Source organism: Gorilla gorilla, chromosome 5 (assembly GCF_029281585.2).
Source record: "Gorilla gorilla gorilla isolate KB3781 chromosome 5, NHGRI_mGorGor1-v2.1_pri, whole genome shotgun sequence".
NCBI classification, from domain to species: domain Eukaryota; kingdom Metazoa; phylum Chordata; class Mammalia; order Primates; family Hominidae; genus Gorilla; species Gorilla gorilla.
In genome coordinates, this window is record NC_073229.2 from 71228992 (window position 1) to 71250151 (window position 21160).

The 21160-nt window shown below is 39.8% G+C and overlaps 1 long non-coding RNA gene across 1 annotated transcript in view; it reads left to right on the forward strand.

Moving 5' to 3' along the window:
- The first annotated feature begins 514 nt into the window (after positions 1–514).
- LOC129534351 (uncharacterized) overlaps positions 515–21160 on the forward strand; it is a 75580-nt gene continuing 54934 nt past the window's right edge. Inside the window, exon 1 of the long non-coding RNA XR_010134269.1 lies at positions 515–660. This is a non-coding gene — a long non-coding RNA (uncharacterized lncRNA). The remainder of the gene's footprint in view (positions 661–21160) is intronic.

Genomic DNA, 21160 nt, shown 5'->3' on the forward strand with positions numbered 1-21160 from the left:
TTGAAATTTGTTTATGATAGCTTCGGCCTTGTAGAAATGGTTGATTTTCGTATTGTCAAATTTATAAATCTTTTTGTTTATGGTTCTTGAGTTTTGTGTCATAATTAGAGAGGTTTTTCCAACTCTAAAAGAATTCTCTCGAGATTTCTTAGAACTGATTTATAGTTTCATTATTTACCCTGAAATCTTTGATTCAATTGTATATTTTCCTGGTGCAAGTGGGAGGGGTTAAGACAATTTTACTTTTATTTTTAGATGGCTACCTGGTTTCCCAAAATCATTTATAAAATAACTCTGTCTTCTCACCATTGACTGGAAGAATTCACCTTTATCTTTATTAAGTAAAAGAGAAGGCTTTATAAATGAGGGTTTTAGAATATATTTGAATGCTGACACTTAATCCCAGTGCAACACTGTTGGGAGTTGCGGCCTTTGGGGTATTTAGGTCATAAGGGCTCCACCTTCATGAATGGATTAATGTTGTTATAAAAGCCCTTTATGAAGGAGTTTGGTCCTCTGTCCCTTCTGTCTTCTGCCATGTGAGGACACAGTGTTTCTCTTCTTTGGATGACACAGTGTTCAAAATGCCATTGTGGAAGCCAAGAGCAGCCCTCACCAGATGCTGGTGCCTTGATCTTGGACTTCTCAGCCTTCAGAATGGTAAGAAATAGATTTCTGTTCTTTATAAGTTCTGTTCTTTATAGGTCTGTGCTATTATACTAGCACAAAATGGACTAAGACAATGAACATGTATGCAGATATGTTTAAATTTCATGGTGGAAAGAAAGATGACTTCTATTTTCCTATTGTAGTAGAGGGTGTTGATGGATACAAGGCAGCTAAGTCCATTTCTGCTATAACAAAACACCATAGACTGATGGCGTAAACAACCAATATTTGTTGCTCGCAGTTCAGAAGGCTGGAAGTGCAAGATCAAGCTGTCAGCAGATTTGGTGTCTGGTGAGAACCTGCTTCCTTGTTCATAGACAGCTGTCTGCTTCCTGTGTCTTCACCTGGCAGGAGGGGTAAGGGAACTCGCAGGAGCCTCTTTCATAAGGGCATGAATCTCATTCTTGAGGGCTCCACACTTATGACCTAATCAACCCCTAAAGACCCCATCTCTTAATTCTATCACCCGGGGGGTCAGGATCTCAGCATTCAAATTTAAGTTGGGGGACATGAACATTCAGATCATGGCATAAACCAACCGTTCTAATTGCATTATTTTCTCTAGGAATGATCAGCTGCCTCTGTGTGGGCAAAGAAAAGGCCTATCTACCTTGGAAACAAAGCTTTGGAAAACTCATGGCTGGTCTAAAGAAACAGACAATTGAGACCAGACGCTGTGGCTCATGCCTATGCTCCCAGCACTTTGGGGAGCCAAGGTGAGAGGATCTCTTGAGCCCAGGAGTTCAAGACTAGCTTGGGTAACATAGTGAGACCCCATGTCTACCAAAAAAAATTAATAAATTAGCCAGGCATGGTGGCTTGTGTCTGTGGTCACAGCTACTCAGGAGGCTGAGGTGGGAGGACTGCTTGAGCCTGGGAGGTCGAGGATACTGTGAACCATGATCGCACCACTGCACTCCACCCTGGTCAACAGAGCAAAGCCCCTTTAAAAAAAAAAAAAAGGAAAAAGAAAAGAAAAAGAAAAAATGAAATACACAATTGGACAGTAAAAGAGCCTCTAAAGGGGAAGCAAACAAGAGGTTAATAGGGCATTGATGACTAAGAACCCATTTTGCAATATTCTCTGGAGCTGGCCTTGCATTTAGAATGAATGTGAACCTGAAACTCTTCAGGATTCAGGGCAGGGGATGGCATATGATCTATTTGCCTACACTTTGCTTCAGCTGACAGCAGCCGGCAGGTCATGATCCCTGTTTTCTCCCATGATTTGTTGTCTCAGCTGCCAGATGACAGTGCTATTGGGCTGCTCCTAACTATGATCACTCCTTAGCCTGTCCTCGGGTAGCTCTTGCTTCCAGATTTTATTAACCCACACATCCCAGCTGGGTTTCTGGAAACCCCCACCCACCCACCCTGTGAACTGCTGACGTTGCTGATGACTGTGGGCAGTGAGAGCAGCAAGTGGGAAACAGTCTTATGAAAGAGAGAAGAATGTGAGTCAGCTGGATAGATGGTATTATGTGAAAGAAAGAAGATGCATTGGGAAAGTAGGATAAGCCTCATTCTTTTAATAAATACTCATCAAAAGCTGATTACAGAATAGTACTTGATTATAAGATTGAAGTTCCTCCTAAGCCTTTCCCATAAAGATAGGAAGCATGATTTCATCTTTCATTTCATCTTTGAAGATATTGGTTACTGGTCTTCATATGAGCTAAGTGCTCATTAAATGGTTGCTGAATGGATTAATAAAGGAGGGACTATTTTAGTGTCTTTGCTTGTGCCATTCTCTCCCTGGAACACTTTCCCTTTTCTAATATAACTCCAGAAATTCCACTTTTGTCTGAAGGCTCCCCCCTCCTCCATGAAGCCTTATGTGACTAACTTCTGCCTAAAGTTAGCTTTCCCCTTTCTAATGTCTATGGTACAGGTAGTTGAATCTATGTCAATACCACATTCTGTCCAATATTTTGCTTCCATATTCCTCTCTCCCACTGTGGATCTTTTTAATGCTGCGTAGATACAGAAATATACATTCTTACTCTCCAACAAGTGTGTGCATTTCCTAAATGCAGGGACGACATCTTTGACTTCTTTCCGAATGTCCATGGTTCCTGATAGCATACTGGGCACAAAGTACTGCCCTCGAAGTACTTATTTATTTGACTTCCTATTATCTCTATCTAAAGCAAATATTGTTAGAAAAAAGCTGAGGCTTATTGTTAACCCATACAGGACAGAGAATTGTAACGATCTTTCTTCCTAATCCTTAGCTTAATCCTCCTAATCCTGTAGCTTAAACCCTGAAAATGTTTGCATCCTTGATCTATAAGGAATGTTATAGCGTGTGACTCTATTAAGTGTGGAAAATTGAAAGGCAAATTAAAATATTTTTATTTGGCAGCATCATGAAACTGTTGAGGTCTATAGACATAATCTTCTTATGAATGCTAAACGTAATACTTACTATCAGTAGATGTTCAAGTCCAATGTTACTGAGCTGTGACTGTAGCAATTCACTAATCTTCCTTTAAACATACTTTTAACTTTACTTTTTAAAGTCTAAGTTAAAAAATCAATTTTTTTCTCTCTAGTGAATTTTATGATGCTTTTGTTTTATATTATTCAACCTAAAACTTCTGAGATTTTTAAAAGGCTAACAGCAGGTTGTGAATGTTCAAATAGACAAAATTACAAAGTACACATTCATTACTGACTTAGCTCAGCTTCCTGAGACAATCAGAAGTTAAATTTCATCAGCTCTCTCTACCCGAAGACTATGGCACTACCACAAAGATAAATTCTTTTTTTTTTGAGATGGAGTCTCGCTCTGTCTCCCAGGCTGGAGCGCAGTGGCGTGATCTCAGCTCACTGCAAGCTCCGCCTCCTGGGTTCACGCCATTCTTCTGCCTCAGCCTCCCCGGTAGCTGGGACTACTAGGTGTCTGCCACCACGCCCAGTTAATTTTTTGTATTTTTAGTAGAGATGGTGTTTCACCTTGTTAGCCAGGATGGTCTCGATCTCCTGACCTTGTGATCCGCCCACCTCGGCCTCCCAAAGTGCTGGGATTATAGGCGTGAGCCACCGCACCTGGCCCCACAAAGATAGATTCCTTGAATCAGAGAGAATGAATACTAATATTAGAGTTGAGACGGGTAAAAGGGCAACAGAAGGATTATGGGGTGCATAGAAGAGGAGGCTTTGACAATCTAGATACTTTCTCTCCCAAGCCCAAGTATGTATTATTTTGTATTGTTATTACCCCTTAGTCATAGACTGGAGACTTATGCCAGGATTTAGTGACTCTTCAAGTCTCATTATCAATCTGCATTCAAGATTTAACAGCAAAGTTTGAGATTGAAAGATTACTTGTTCAGACACAAAATAACTTGATCTTCTTGTGGAAACTCAGCTTTAAATAAATAAATAAATAAAATAACAATAGATTTCAACAGTAAAGTCTTTGTTTGGCTGGGCGCAGTGGCTCACACCTGTAATGCCAGCACTTTGGGAGGCCGAGGTGGGCAGATAACCTGAGGTCAGGAGTTCGAGACCAGCCTGGCCAAGATAGTGAAACCCTTTCTCTACTAAAAATACAAAAATTAGCCAGATGTGGTGGTGTGCACCTGTAATCCCAGCTACTCAGGAGGCTGAGGCAGGAGAATCGCTTGAGCCCAGGAGGCGGAGGTTGCAGTGAGCCGATATTACACCACTGCAGTCCAGCCTGGGCCACAGAGTGAGACTCCATCTAAAAAAAAAAAAAAAAAAAAAAAAAGGTTGAGAAAATGGTAAACATGTAAGTCTTAATACATTGTTTTTATATGATGATTACAACAATAAATCTGTTCTGTACAGTTAGATATAAGGATATAACTAGACTTTTTCTTACAGTAGCATGTATGTCATGAGGGAGGATGTGATAGGAGTCAAAGTGCTCTAAGATTGGGATGATTATATGTCCCAATTTGCCCAGGAGAGTTCATGCTTGTGCCTGTTTTCCCAGTGTAATAGTTAATACTACCCCCTTATCTCAACAGCATCCTAACTTAGATGATAAATTACTTGGCTACTTTACACATATAGGACTTAGTGACCTGGTGAACTTGGGGAGCAAGCAACAGAGCAGAGGCAAAGATAAAGTTAAGATCTCATTCCTGGTTGTCTCATCGTGTGGTAGGGCCACTGACATAAACACTGGGTGAGCTTGTGAATATTTGTCTCAGATCTGGAAGTTCTAGTAGGATGTTTCCTAAGACCGAGAAGATGGTTGGTTCCACCCATTCCAATTATTTGGGTTATTAATTGTTCTGAGGCATTTCAGTTAGTTAAATCTAACCTGTCATCCCTCAGTTCTTCTTTGAGTATACGAGAAAACCTAAGAGGCTCCCAAGTTGACTTTACAGCTGAGAGTTTTCCACTGAGAAGTCCAAAAAGGCCCCGTTGTCATCAACCTCACGTTTACCATGATAGGGTCTATAATTCCAAGTTAACTGGGTGAGGAAGGGGCTCAGGTTTCTATTTGCATTAAGCTATAGAGAAGAGGAGGAATAGTTTCCTATTTAAAAAATAAATTTTTTAAAGTGTGAATATTCCATAAACCAACAAACAGAAAGAAATTTAGAATGTGCTCACTGAATTAGTCAGTTCAGTAATAATTATGGTGATGATTCTGGAGAAGGGCGTGGAAGAGACAGCTTGGGGAAGAGAACAGTGCTAGGACAAGAACCAGAAAGCCTGGATTCTGGGTTTGATTATGCCCCTTCTGGCAATGAGATCTTGAATAAGTCATTTATCTTCTTTAAATTGCAGTTTCTTCTGTAAAATGGATTAAGAGAAAAATTAAGAATATTTGTAAGCACTAGTCATGTGCCAGGCACTACTCTAAGCACTTTATGAATCTCTAAAACAAACCAATGTATTATTGGCATTATTTCCATTCTAAAGATGAGGAAATTGAAGCATGGAGAGATGAGTTAACCTTCCTAAGACCACACCGCTTCTCAGTGGCACCTCCAAGATTTGAAACTGGGCACTATGCTTTAACTCTCCTGACTACCATCGGGTATGCCCGTTCACCATTTTACATTCTGCTATATGTCTTGGGAAAATGACCCATGTGGGTGTCCTTGCTCTCTGGCTTCCAGTTGGGTTCCAACAGTGACAAGAGATTGGAGAGTGGGAGGAGAGATTGGTTTCTTTCTCTTCCCAGTTGCCTCCCTAAGAGGCCATCACAGATTGGCTGATTCTTTTATCAAACGTGGTGTCTCTTGTCGAGTGCCCTCCCCACACAGTTAACCTATACCAGTTCTAAAAACTACTTTTTTTCCCCCCTCCATTCTCTTTTAGGCTAGGAATAGTAACAGCTCTTTGATCTTGCCAGTCTGGGATACTGCACCACCCTTTGCTGTCAGAATCCTTTCTGATTACACATTGCAACTTTAGAGTTGCTCATGATGTACTCTACCAGAAGGAAGCTGATTTCGTGGTCACAATACTATCTGTCTGGAGTAGTGGGGGTTCTGCTTAGCAAGGACTCCCCTAGTTGGGCCTCTTAGAATGGAGAAAGTTGACAGTTTCAGGACTGAGATATTTGAGAAAATCAGGAGGGTGCTGAACAGCTTTGTTTCTTAACTTCCTGGCCAGAATTTGTAGATTTTCAGTACCTCCCAACGTTTCCAGATGTATTTAGCTCCTATACACTAACCTTCTTTCATTACTGAATGTGTCATGGAGTTAACACATATTCTTGCTTCTGCCTGAAACCTTCTTTCTTCTTTTTGCATAGAAAACTCAGATATCAGCATGAATGTTACTTGCTTAGGGAAGCCTTCCCTGGAACAAACCCCTCATTTCTGCCAGGATGGATGAGTATCCTCATATATGCTCTAACAGCTTTCTGAGCCTTTCCTTCACAACACTTAACATAGTTTATAATTATGCATTTGGTGGTTATTGGATCCATATCTCCCCTCTCCCTAGAAAGGAAGTTCCAAAAGGTCTGAGGTTGGTTTTGACTTTGCTCGACATTAAATTTCCAGGACTGAGCACAGTTACTGACTCTGGTGGTCACTGAAAAATGCTATTCATGAATCCATGGACAGATGTATGACTAAGCACCATGTAAACTGGTGACGATGGTAGACTGGGAAGAATAAAAGGAGAGCGCTATCTGGTGGCACCAGGTGCAACAAGCAAAATAGGGCCAAGTTTTTGCCTGAGGCCTTACAAAAGTGTTGAAATGCTTGTGGAGAAAATTTTCTTTTCCTCAGGAGGGCAGTAGAATATCCTTAGAAGTGACTAGACGGATGTCAGTAATGACATGAGGAAGAATCTACCAAAGTTAACAGGAAGATTGACTCCAATCACAAGAAGTGAGGGCTGCAGAGGCCATGAAGGGATGGAAAACTTTTTCTTAGTATTATCACTACTGGGCAATGGGCAGAGCCTGGGAGACAGAGAAGAGAACAGGCCGTATGGAGCACGCATCAACAACCCTGAGCTTCAGAGCACTTAGTACTGCAAGAAGAATGTGTAAGAAACTCTGGAACCCAGTTCCCGGGAGAGTGAGGGAACACCAGTGATTTCATCGGTATTAGGCTTGAAATAATGATTATTTTCTTTATTCCATATTTCACATTGTTATCCACATACCCCTTCTGACTACATACCGCACCAGGTGTAGGAAATGTGTGGTAGAAGATGATGTTTTTTGCCTTAACCATTGATTTTAATGATCATTTCATCCTCTCTGCTCTACCCTAAGTGGCCTTTCAGAGTCAATTGTGGCTTATTCCATAATTATCTTTTTCAGACTACTTCTGTACATTGGTACCACACCTGTAATGAACCATCGACTCATCTATTTCCCAATTCATTTGAATCTAGAATTTGGCAAGCCTTTCTTTTTTAGTGTGTTTTTAAATTTGACTCTGCATTTTTCTATTTAGGTTGCACAGTTGAAAAAAAGCTTTACCTCTTTTTTGAAAAGTTGGCAGACATCTTTTTTTTTTTTTTTTTTTTTTTTTTTTGAGACAGGGTCTCACTCTGTTGCTTAGGCTGGAGTGCAGTGGCGCGACCTTGGCTCACTGCAACCTCCACCTCCCGGGCTCAAGTGATCTTCCCACTTAGCCTTCTGGGTAGCTGGGACTACAGGCACGTGCCACCAGGCGCGGATAATTTTTTGTATTTTCTAGAGACAGGATTTCGCCATATTGTCCAGGCTGGTCTCAAACTCCTGAGCTCAAGCAATCCATCCGCCTCAGCCTCTTGAAGTACTGGGATTGCAGGTATGTGCCACCGTGCCCAGCCACAGACGTCTTAATGAAAATGAACCATTACAGTAATATACTAGGGCAAGGGCAATTTGTTCATTATCGACAAGCAAATCACTAAATTATGTAAATTACTGGATTAGACAGGCAGAATTACTTTTCTTTCAGAGAATAATCAAATATTACTTTAAAATGTTCATTTGTTTAAGTTTTTGGCTTTAGATCCAGAAAATCCAAATATTTGAATTTACATCTATTAAAAACCAAATTCAACCTCGAGACCGAAGTCCATCATTCATAGTCCACAGTAGAATATATGAAACCACGAAGATTTTAAATTTCCCTTAATAAACCTGTTTATTGAGCACTTCTATTTCCCCTCCTTCCCCCTATTTTTGTTTTAGAACATCCTTTCATGAAAGAACAGTATTTAAATAAACCTTTGAGGAACAGATAGAGCTATTTAACAAGTGAGGTAATTATATATTATCATTCCCACATGATGGGGGTTTATAAAGGATTTAAAAGTTTGTTTCTGCATTTGTTTTCAAGGACTTGCCCAAGCACGGAAACTCCATATATATCAGCGACTAGGGAAAATTGATTCTAATAGATTTTTCTTCCAAGAACAGGAATCTTTCTATTTCATATTGCACATGAATATTAAGTAAACTACCTGCTGGAAACAGAAAAAAAGCTTTACTCAAATATAAGTTGCTGATTTAAATAAACTGTTGTACTTTAAATAGAAAAAAACTCTACATATAAATAATAAAGTAGCATTTCTAAGTGTAGCTACTAGGTTTATTACTGAATTCTGCAGGGAACTGAATGACCTAACCCCAAATACCATCCTTTTATGACCAATTTGTGTGGACAGTTATAAATAGTGCAGTGAACTCTGCCTACAAGGCTGTAAGCCAAAAATTTTTGAATGAATAAAGGGACTGCTGTTCTTTGTGAATAAGCAATTATTAAATGTTGTTTCTGAAACTGGAAGCTGAGCAAAGCAGTTTGTCAGTAGACAGTCTAATATAAAAGAAATTAATTTGATAAAAGTTCCCTCAAAAATGGCTTATGTACTTTGTACACTATGTATGGATCTATTTACACATGTAAAAATTACTTCCATGTAGACATAGCATTGATATATTTATTTATTAAAATTTCTTCATTAGAATAAATTATATAGTGTCAAAACTTTGGCAACATTTTAGTGTAAAAAACTGTTTGTGCTCTTAAAAAACTATTCTGTTTATAACTATAATACATATTCACTGGAGAACGTGCAACAGTAAATGCATACTGACTAAAAGAAGAATGAAAACTATTCAAACTCTTACCTTCTAGAAGCAATCAAGTGTACCTTGCCTCCAAAATTATGACTTGCAGCTCTTTCCTAGTTAGTGAATATAGGTGTACATCACCATTTTAAATTGCTGCTGTTGGCATAATTGACTTTTAAAACCAACTTTCAAAACCAACTTGTATAAGCCCAGATTTTAACTGGGACATGCAATTCTAGGGCAGCAAGAGTGGAGGAAAAGATACAGGAAATAGTGGCAGAGAAGGAGCAACACCATGCAATGTGTTTTGCTTCCTGATGACACTCTCAGAGGCAAAGTCTGTTCCTTAGCGGGGGCACTTCCTGGATCAGGCACTATGTGCTCAGAAAGGCCATATGGAGAAATCCTATCTTGGAACAGTCTTTTAAAGGAAAGAAGGGGAAGGTATTTATCTGCTGCCTCCTTTTGACTTCTTTCTTCCACTGGTCAAATTTTGTCTCATGAGGAAGTTTACTCCCTCACATCACTCAGCATCTTTGGGAGTCACTTGCCAAACCACATCCCATGTCCTGAAATGAGATTCTCTATCTAAATTTGGAAGTGACAGGAAGGACCAGAGACTGTAAATGTGTAGCTGATGGCCCCAGGAGGTAGATTTTTATAGGTCTACACCTAGCAGGTCAGTCATACCAAGTGCTTAGGTAAAACAAAGTGAACCAGGGTCAATGAGACAGCTAAGAAAACCTGTGGAGACAGATAAGATATGTACTGAAGAAATAATTTAGGTTATTTTCCACAATAACTAAGGCTGCAGTGAGAATCTTTTTGCATATATCTTGTGTACTTCTATGTGTATGGTCTTAGAATAAATTTCCAGGAGATATATTACTGAGTCAAAAGTTACAATTAACTGTAACTGTGATACACTTGAAAAATTGCCCTCTAGAAAGGTTAGACCAATTTTATTCCATCCAACAGTCACAAGAATACTCATTTCCTCATGAACTTGCCAACGCTGTAATTTATGTCAGTCAGTGTTTGTGAGATTATGCCGCAGTAACTAATGACCTGGCAAATGGCAGTGGTTTACAACCAACACTTTTTTCCTTTTCACATATGTTAGCTGCAGATTGACTTAAGCTCTTCTCCATGTGCCATTGATCTCAGGGCTCAGACTAAAGGAGCAGCCCCACCTCAGTCTGATGCCAAAGGAGGCAGAGGGATAATGAAACTCCAGAATGACTCTTAAAAATTCTCTGCTCAGAAATGACACATATCACACTTGCTTACATTTCACTGGTCAGAGCAAGTCATACTGCAAAGGCTGATTTCAGTGAAGCAGAGAGTTATAATCCTTGAAAAGGAATGGGCAGTGAATAACTGGGAAAAAATATAATCTACCACATTATCTTTGCCAATGAAATGTGGGAATGGAATAATATAATTATTTTAAATGTACGCTTCTTTGATTACTAGTTAGGTTGAAACATTTTTGTATGCTTATTGGCAATTCATTTTTCTTCTTTTGGAAATTGTTCTTGCCTTTTGCCAATTTTCTGACTGAATGCTTTCTTATTAATTTGTAAGACTTTTTGCATATGAAAGATGTATATATTTCCTTCATTCAATTTAAATAATGTTTTTCCAAAGACAAATTTTTAAATGCATGTGGTCAAATACATGTTTTTTTTAAAAAAAATGGTTTTCTATTTCATTTCTTGCCTTAGTGTAGAAGAATGTTACATTAATGTTTCCCAATGAATCATGCCTCCAAGCATCCATGCCCTTTTGTGGTCCCCTCCCACTGCAACTTGGCCATGAAGCTTTCTTTGGCCAAACAGAAATTAGCAAAGCATGATGCAAGGAAAAAGCTTGATAAGCACTTACACATTGAAACTTACACACTGAAACTTACACGTTGAAACATCTCCTCTTGGAATGGTCTATCACCGAGACTTGAGCCAACATCTAAAGAGGTCCAGACATGTTGAGACTCCATGCTATGAGAGAAAGAGGGGCATATCTGACTAGGTCACAGCTTTTCCAGCCCTCCTCGTGGAGGCACCAGACATATGAATGAAACCATTGAGATTTCCACACCTGAGTTGAGTGACCACTGGCAACACCAGCAAAATGCTTCCCACTAGAGGCCAGTCCAGTTGCAGAATCGTGGTTACAAATATGGTGGTTGTTTTGAGCCATGAAGTTTTTGCTTAATCAATAACTGAAACGCTTAGTGTAGTCCTCCTTTTCTCAAGAATTTAAAATGTTCACCTGTAGTTACTTTGCTGGTTTTATAGTTGTTTTGGGTAAACATTCAGCTTTGTCCATTTGAAATAAATTCTTGGGTAAGGAGTGGAGTGAGAATTTAATGACAGTTACTGTTATTACTTCCATTTCGCAAATGAAGAAACTAAGGCTTAGGCTTAGTGAAGTTAAGTGACTTGTCTAAAACCAGACAATAAGAAGCAGATCAAGATTCTTACAGTCTGACCCCAGAGCTCGAGCTTTTACCCCTATACTGTGGACCTGGAGCCCAGGCAAGGGCAAGGGGTCTGCCCTGCCCCTCATCAGTATCTGCACATCACTTCACAAACAAGCATCTCCACACTTGCTCTGTGTCTTTTATAAAATATGGTAATTAGAAAGGTTGCTTTTAAATATTTTTACCCTGATTTATTTTTATCCTAAAAATAGGATCTATTTTTACCCTACTTTCAAAAACAGGCTATACTTCTATTGGAATTTAGTGTATGTGGTAGAGACACTGCCAGATTAGGAGGAACCTGATTTAGCATTTGGGTTCAAGGTGAAGACTTGGTTTGGGATGAGTGAGTGTTTGAACAAGAGGAAAGAAGGAACTACTCCCAGTGATTTCTCCAGGTTTTTGTGTCAAAGGAGCATCTAGGATATGGGATTCTGTCCTTTCAGTGATGTTGGTGGAGGAGGAAAGTTTGATGGGGAAAGTTAGCTTTAAGCATATGTGCCATCTCCAGCAGGTGTTGTTATTCATACCATGCACTCCTGACTCCCACCAGGAGGCTTGTGGTGACAGGCTGCAAGCTACATGATTCCTGGGGTGGTCAGAGGTGTCAGGGAGTCTCCTTCCAATAGTCAGTTCTTGAGATCATTGGTATTGAAATCCAGCTTGAGGTCAAGAAAGAAGGTGTGTCGCAGGCTCAATTAGTCCCTAAAACATAATCACGGAAATACAGATCCTGAGGGGGTTGCTTCTTAATGAAAGATAGCTAGAGAGGCTGGATTAAGACACAGATTGAGGCTGGGCATGGTGGCTCACGCCTGTAATCCCAGCACTTTGGGAGGCCAAGCAGGCGGATCACCTGAGGTTGGGAGTTCGAGACCAGCCTGACCAATATGGAGAAACCCCGTCTCTACTAAAAACACAGAATTAGCCAGGTGTGGTGGCGCATGCCTGTAATCCCAGATATTTGGGAGTCTGAGTGGGAGAATCACTTGAAGCCGGGAGGCGGAGGTTGCGGTGAGCCGAGATTGCGCCATTGCACTCCAGCAAAAGAGTGAAACTCCATCTAAAAAAAAAAAAAAAAAAAAATATAGATTGAACGTACATGAGTTTCCCCTTGGGTTCATTCTATGAAGTCACAGGGGAAAGTGTATCTATATCTACATCTACAATGTCTATAGATATCTCCATCAAATGCCAGAAACCAAAAGAACACCGTGAACAGACCCACAGTTCTGAAGAACTATCAAATGTGTAAACCAGAGGGAAATGCTTTCAATTCAGGTGGTTAATTAAGCACAAACATTTATCTACTCTTTCTACTGAGACTCCCATTGAAATGATGATAAACAAATTTTTTTTAAAAAAGTATAAGCCCACAACAAGGCAGGGCACACCCAGAAAGCAAATATTTAATAATAAAGATGAGTCAAGGAAATTAACACTAACATAAATACAAGAGGCAGTTGATCTACCCAGCAGACTACATAGAACTTCCAGATTCAAAAGTCTGAGTTGACAGGTGGGGTGGAAATCAATGCGACTGATTGAAGATTCAGATGCAGATTATGTGGCTCCACATACCTACCCTTTCTCCTTCATCAACCTCAACAGCAACTGGGTATTCATTCCTCGGTCAAAAGTGGATTGAAAGGATTTTTCCTTAAGTAATAGAACAAATCAACAGGGATAAACTGGGGCAGCTAGTGTGGACTTGATATTCCCGATAAAGTCCTTCTCATTCTGGCATTCAGGGTACCCCAGGCTCTCATCCACTCACTTTAAAGTGAAGCCAGTGGGAATAGGCTGTTTCACTCCTTCCCACTCTGCAGGTGAAAGAGTCTTGTAATAGGACAGTCACCCACATCCCAGAAGAGGAGGTGGAACCCAGATACTATAACAACTGTACAAAAATCTCAGGTGAGAACAATTGTCCTTCGCTACCCCAAATATCATTCTTTAGATGATAGAAAATGAGAGTCAGCTATTAATATGTAGATTCAGGGAAGCAAAATACTGTTAAATATAGTGAAAAGAACATAAAGAAATCACACATATTATGTAAGAACAAATGGAATTATCTAGCAGAGCTTCCAAGCATTAGCAAAATGAAAAAAACACATGGAAATTTTGCAAGACTGATATAGACACACACACTTACATCTATATGTGTATACATTACTATAGTTTGGATGTTTTTCCCCTCCAAATCTCATGTTGAAATTAGATCCCCAATGTTGGAGGTGGGACCTAATGGTAGGTGTTTGGGTCATGGGGGTGGACCCCGCATGAACAGGTTAATGCTTTCTCTGGCAGCAGGGGAATGATTGAGTGAGTTCTTACAATATTGGTTCCCACAAGAGATGGTTGTTAAAGAGAGCATGGCACCTCTCCCCATCTCTCTTCGCTTCTTCTCTTGCCATGTGATCTCTGCAAACATTGGCTCCCCTTTGCTTTCCGCCATGAATGGACGCAGCCTGAGGTCCTCACCAGATGCAGATGCCAGAGCCATGCTTCTTGTATAGCCTACAGAACTATGAGTCAAATAAACCTCTTTTCTTTATAAATTACCCAGCCTCAAGTATTTCTTTATAGCAACACAAAACAGACATACATATACATACATACATATATACACACACATATATATACAAATATAGGAATACATCCATACAAATATATATGGTGAAAAGGAATATAGCAGGCAAAGGACAAAACCCAACTTAGGAAAAATGACTCAGAACATTCCCTACAATTACTTACCATGATATTGCAGGGCTAGAGGAACAAATCTAGAAACAGATCAATGTATTAATGGAAAATTCATCTGTGATAAAAAATCAGTGGGGTTTGGATTCAGTAAACGGTACAGTGGCAAGTAGCTATCCATGGAGAAAAATAGAAAGTTATATCCTTGATTCATACAATATACAAAAGTTCATATGGCTTAAAGAGCTAAACATAAAAAATGGTAGGAACTCAAAGAAAACAGTAGAAGCATATTGTTTCTGCCAAGACAGCATTAATAATCAGCAACTGACATTCAGGATAGGATTTTGCCACAAGGAACAAGGTTACCAAGGCACAGGAATCAGAGACAGATGATAGCATTTTACCTTAGAGAACTCCCAGCCAGACAGAAGGAGAACCAGGGTAAATTCACTCTTTCCAGTCCTGGGGGACTGTGGGAAGAAGAACTGGGCAACATAGTAGGAGAGTAAATCATTGGACACATGTCCTAAGAGAGGAAGTCATGTCAGATCAATTGAGGAGAATAAGGGCAGAAGAGCTCTTGCTTTACTTCCTACATGGGTTGTGGAGGACATGGCTGTGCCTGGGTTGTGTGCCCGGGTTGTGTGCCCAGGCTGCACACCTAACATGGTGGTGTGCAGCAACATTAGGAGAGGGACAGATTGGGTAGAGGTCATTGTATTTCTGAATTCCTGTGCTTCTCCAAGTGGATACACCAAGTTAAGAGCCATCGGAGCCTGCTATAAAGTGGGTGGGTTGGCCCTGCACCAAACACTTAAGTGTTGGTCACCTAGGCCAGAGGGCCATATATATTTGTATAGATGTATTCCTATATTTGTATATATATGTGTTTATGTGTATATAAATATATATGTATGGGTTTGTGTTGCTATAAGGAAATACTTGAGGTTGGGTAATTTATAAAGAAAATTTATAAAGAGGAAATATGTGGCAGATGCTCAGTGGAGTCTGCAATTCAGCAAAGACCAGAGGAAGCCAAGGGAGTGGGGAGGCTGCTATGGTTCTTACCAAGCTGAGAAGAAATAGACTTTGGTGTCACCAGCTGCAGAATGCCAGTGGTAGATGCTTACTGAATACATGTGGCTTGGATGGAGCCAACGGTCACCCAATGAGCACCAGGACAGCTATTTTACAGATGGTGCTAGTGAGGACCTGGAGCACTGTGCACATTCCTGAGCACTCCTTCACTCTGTCTCCTGAGCTCACATTAGCCCACCTCTTTCACCTACCAAATCTGATCTTGGGAGAAGTAGTGGTGAAAGTGGAGATAGTGGTGGTGGGGTGCATACAAGATTGACTAAACAATTATCCCCTAAAAATGAGCATTACCTAAAGGGCCTGTTTAAATTGCTAAATCAGGCTAAGGGGTAAATTGGCTTGACATTTAGTTAGTTTTCTCTTCTCTTCAGCAGGTAGGCCTCGTGAAAATGATGGACAAGGGACAAAATGAAGAAACTACATTCTCTCTGGACATTAAAGAGTACACCACATTTATATCAGCAACAGGCTATGGGAAAAGCTTTCCAAAAATATATAACACAGAACTAATGTCCTTAATAAGAAGACAGAAGTGTAGAAAAACAGACAAAGGATTCGAATAGGCAATTCAAATGAGATAATTAAAATGGCCCATAACTGTATGAAAAAATACTCAATGTCTTTTAAGGAACTGTAAAGTAAAACAAAAATAAGATTCTTTTTTTCTTGGTATATTGGCAAATAAGAAAAAAGCTGATTATCCCCTAGCTTGTTTTTTAATACAAACATTTGCCGAGTCTTGTGATACTCTGGTTGACCAGATTCCTCCTGATTGAAACTCCACATGAATTCTCTTATTTAAGGGTATCAGCACAATCTAACAGGAAGTCCTTTGGAAAAGATCTCCAGAGGCACAGAATCTAGTGGCAGCTCTGAAACAGATTTCTTCAGCGACCTTGGGTGTAGACTTTCAGTGTCTTATTCATCTAAAACTTAAGGAGGACGAGACCTACTTTTTCCATGTCTCATTGAAATGTGATCAAGATTAATGGCCTAACATAGAAAACGTTTCCAGCACCTTGAAAGACCACGCACATTATTCAATGCCTGCCTCTATAAATCTGGCAAAAATCAGTCTAATTCACTCGTCAGGAAAAATGCTCACTTAAAATCATATAATTTTAGAACTTGATGCTTAGAAAATGATCGAATCCAGTGTTTTTCAAAATGTCCTTCAGACTGATAGTGTTATCTGAGACTTAGGGAATAGTTGACTCTTAGAGAGTATAGATTTAGAAGCTATATACCACATGAACTCGACGTACACAGCTACTGCACTTGTCTCACAGGTGTACATACCCTCCTCCACCCTAAGGCTACACTATAATTATTAGATTTGTGTAATCTGGCATTAAAATATGACAAAGATGCTTTCTTGCTCCAATTTTTAGCCTTTTACGGCGCATCACATGTTATTTTTCTAAAGTAAACTAAATGCAAATTTCTCCGTGTTTTTGCTGCCTGCCTTACAGCATTTGAGGGAGGATCCTTCATACATTTGTAATAGACAAAAAGAAAAAAAAATCCAGATTGTGAGTCTTGTGGTTTTTTTCTGTTTAAAATTTAAACCATGTACAATTTTTTTTTCCTGAGACAGGGTCTTGCTCTGTCACAGGGTCTTGCTCTGTCACCCAGCCGGAGTATAGTGATGTAATCACAGCTCACTGCAGCCTTAAACTCTGAGCTCAGGCAATCCTCAGCCCAGCCTTCTGAGCTGCTGGGACTACAGGTGCACACCACCATGCCCAGATGATTTAAAAAATTTTTTTTAACTTTTTATAGAGACGGGGTCTTATGATGTTGCCCAGTCTGGCATCAAACCCCTGAGCTCAAGCAATCCTCCCACCTCAGCCTCCCAAAATGCATGTACAACTTTTTGGTCCAAATTGCTTTGGATAAGTCAAATTAATATACACTTTGCTGACCAATATGAGTACATTCCTGTAAGCATAGTTATGTTGAAATACATGTGTTAAGATGAAAAAAAAAAAAAACCTCAGAGATCAAGTATTCCATCCTGGAGGGAGGAGCTTCTGCCCTGCCCCTCCTAATAATATAATAATAAACATAAAAACATCTTCTATATAATGGGTGCTTACTATATGGCAAGTGTTATACTTTCTTTAGCTTATTTCACCCTCATGATTCTAATTCCACTTTATAGATGAGACAGCTGAGGCTTGGAGAAGTTTAGTAATTTACCTAAGATCTCACAGATGCTAGAGGCTACAAGCTGAGTTACCATACAATAGTAATTCCTTGTTACTTCCTTCTGGAAACAGAATGGCTATACTTTTTTCCTATTTTAAATATTGAGCTTTTGCTTCTGACACCTTTGCATGTTTCCCACATAGCCTTTAGGTAATTTATTAAAGTGCAGTTCCAACAGTGTTAATTCTCAGCTTGAAACTCTTGAATAGCTTTTCATCACCTAGAACAACAATAAGAATGGTGGTTCTCAAAGTGTGGTCCCTGGACCAGCAGTAGCAGCATCACCTGGCAATTGATAGAAATGCAAATTCTCAGGCCACACCTCAGCCTCACTGAATCTGAAACAGGGTGGGGCTCAGCAGTCTAGGTGTGTATAATTTCTTGGGGGTGATTCTGATGCAGCACACTCAAGCTGGATCTTTAGATGACAGTGAGATCCCATGGTCTGCTCCTGCTGACCCTTGTAGCCTGTTCTTGCTGCTCACTGCTTCACTCCCAAACCTCATGTGTATCCCCTACACATACTACAGCTGCTTCCTGTCCAAAGCCAGTGTTACCTGGTGGTTAAGCACAAGGATTCTGCAGCTGGTCTGCCTGGCCTTGAATGCCACCTATAGCATTTACTAGCAGTGGTGACCTGAGTCAAGTTACCTAACTTCTCTGAGCCTTGGTTTTTCCATATACAGAATGAGGATGAGGATAATAACAGTATCTACTTCATTTGTTGTTACAAGAATTAAATGAATCACTATATGTGGAGCACTTAGAATAGCATCTGGCAGGCCAGGTGCGGTGGCTAACACCTGTAACCCCAGCAGTTTGGGAAGCCAAGGCGGGTGGATCACTTGAGGTCAGGAGTTCGAGACTAACCTGGCCAACATGGTGAAACCCCATCTCTACTAAAAATACAAAAATTAGCTGGGTGTGGTGGTGGGCGCTTGTAATCCCAGCTACTCAGGAGGCTGAGACAGGAGAATTGCTTGAACCCGGGAGGCGGAAGTTGCAGTGAGCCGAGGTCATGCCACTGCACCCCAGCCTGGGTGACAGAGTGAGACTCTGTCTCAAAAAAAAAAAAAAAGCATCTGACATGCAGTACGCGCTCTAGAAATATATTATTGCATTTGCTTGTTATATTAGTTTCCTGTGACTGCCATAAATTATCACAAACTTGGTGGCTTATAAACAGCAGATATTTACCTTTCACAGTTCTGGAAGCCCGAAGTTCAATGTCATTTTCACTTGGCTGAAATCAAGGTATCAGCAGAGCTACCCTCCCTCCAGAGGCTTCTGGTGGCAGCCAGCATTCCTTGGCTTGTGGTTGCATCATGCCAATCTCTGCCTCCATTTCCACATCACCTTCTCCTCCACGTGTCTAATTTCCCTCTGCTTCTCTCTTTAAGGACACTTGTGATTAGATTTAAAGCTCACCTGGATAGACCAAAATAATCTCATCTCAAGATCCTTAACTTAATCGTGCCTCTTATACAAAGATGTTTTTCCTTATATTACAACATTTGCAGGTTCCATGGATTAAGACTTGGTATCTCTGGGGTGTGGGTGTGGTGGCTCATGCCTATAATCACAGCACTTTGGGAAGCCAAGGCAGGAGGATCACTTGAGCCCAGGAGTTCAAGACCAGCCTGGGTAACACAGTGAGACCCTGTCTCTAAAAAAAAAATAATTTTTTAAAGACTTGATATCTTTGGGAAGCCATTATTCAGCCTTCTACACTTGTAATAACCTGTATTCCCATAGTCCCCTTTTCTCTATATTTCCTCCTCTTCCTCCTCTTTAGAACTCACTGCAGGGTTTGCCTCCTCCAGGAAGCCTTCCCTGACTTCCCCAGAGACAGATTTAGTCTAGCTTCTCTGTGGAGCCACATACACACACACACACACGTATATATACACACACACACAAACACACACACACGTATTTTTAAGAGCACATTTAGGTTTACAGAAAAGCTGCATAGAAAGTACCAAGAGTTCCGTATACTTCCTCTCCTCACCACCTCCCTCTGCTTAATTTCTCCTATTAACATCTTGCAGTAGTGTGGTGTATTAATTACAACTAGTTTATCAAAGAACTACAACCAGTTAACCACTATTGGTTCATACTATTAGCCGAAAGTCCATGGTTTACATTAGTGTTCATTCTTTCTATTGTATAGTTCTATGGGTTTTGACAAATTCATGATGTCCTATATCCGCCATTATCATACAGTTTCACTGTCCTAAAAATGTCCTGCATTCTGCATATTCATCCATCTCCCCACCCCCCTGAACTCTTGGCAGGCACTGATGTTTTTATTGTCTCCACAGTTTTATCTTTTCCAGAATGTTATATAGTTCAAATTATACAGTATGGAGCCTTTCAGATTGGCTTCGTTCACTTAGCAATATGCATTTAACTTTCCTTCTTTTCTTTTCATGGCTTGATAGCTTGTTTCTTTTTAGGGCTGAATAATATTCTATTGTCTGGATGTACCACAGTTTATCCATTCACTGAAGAATATCTTGGTTGCCTTCAAGTTTTATAAATGAAGCCGCTATAAACATCCATGTGCAAATTTTTGTGGGGACATAATTTTAAAATCCTTTAGGTAAATACTAAGGAGTGAGATTGCTGAATCACAAGGTCAGATGATGTTTAGCTTTGTAAGAAACTGCAAAAATACCTTCCAAAGTGCATGTATCATTTTGCATTCCACCAGCAATGAATGAAAGTACCTGTTTCTCCACATCCTTGTCAGCATTTGGTGCTGTCAGCGTTTTGGACTTTAGCCATTCTAATAGGCATGCTGTGGTATCTCACTTTATTCTAATTTGCAATTCCCTAATGACATATGATGTGGAGCAATTTTTGTGTGCTTATTTGCCATCTGTATACCTTTTTCGGTGGTATCTGTTCAGATCTTTGGCCCACTTTTTAATTGGGTTGTTTTCTTATTGTTGAGTTTTAATTGTTCTTTGTGTATTTTGAAAACAAGTCCTCCATCAGAGATATGTTTTTGCAAATATTTTCTCCCAGTCTGTGGCTTGTCTTTTTGTTCTCTTAACAGTGACTTCTGCAGAGCAGTTTTTAATTTTAATGAAGTCTAGCTTATCAATTTTTTCTTCTATAGATCATGCTTTTAGTGCTATATCTAAAAAGTCATTGCTAAACCAAAGGTCTCCTAGATTTATTTAGGTAAATATGTAAATATTTATTTAGATAAAAATAAATTTATCTAGATTTATTGCCTATGTGATCTTTGAGAAGTTTTATAGTTTTATGTTTTACATTTAAGTTTATGGTCCATTTTGAATTGTCGCACTATCTTTTTATTATATTTATCATATCTTACTTGTACTAGTAATTGTGGCACTATCTTTTTATTATATTTATTATATCTTACTTGTACTAGTAATCCATAATCTCAAGGAAAATTCGCAGACAGATACAGTAAAGCTTTACTTTACTGTACC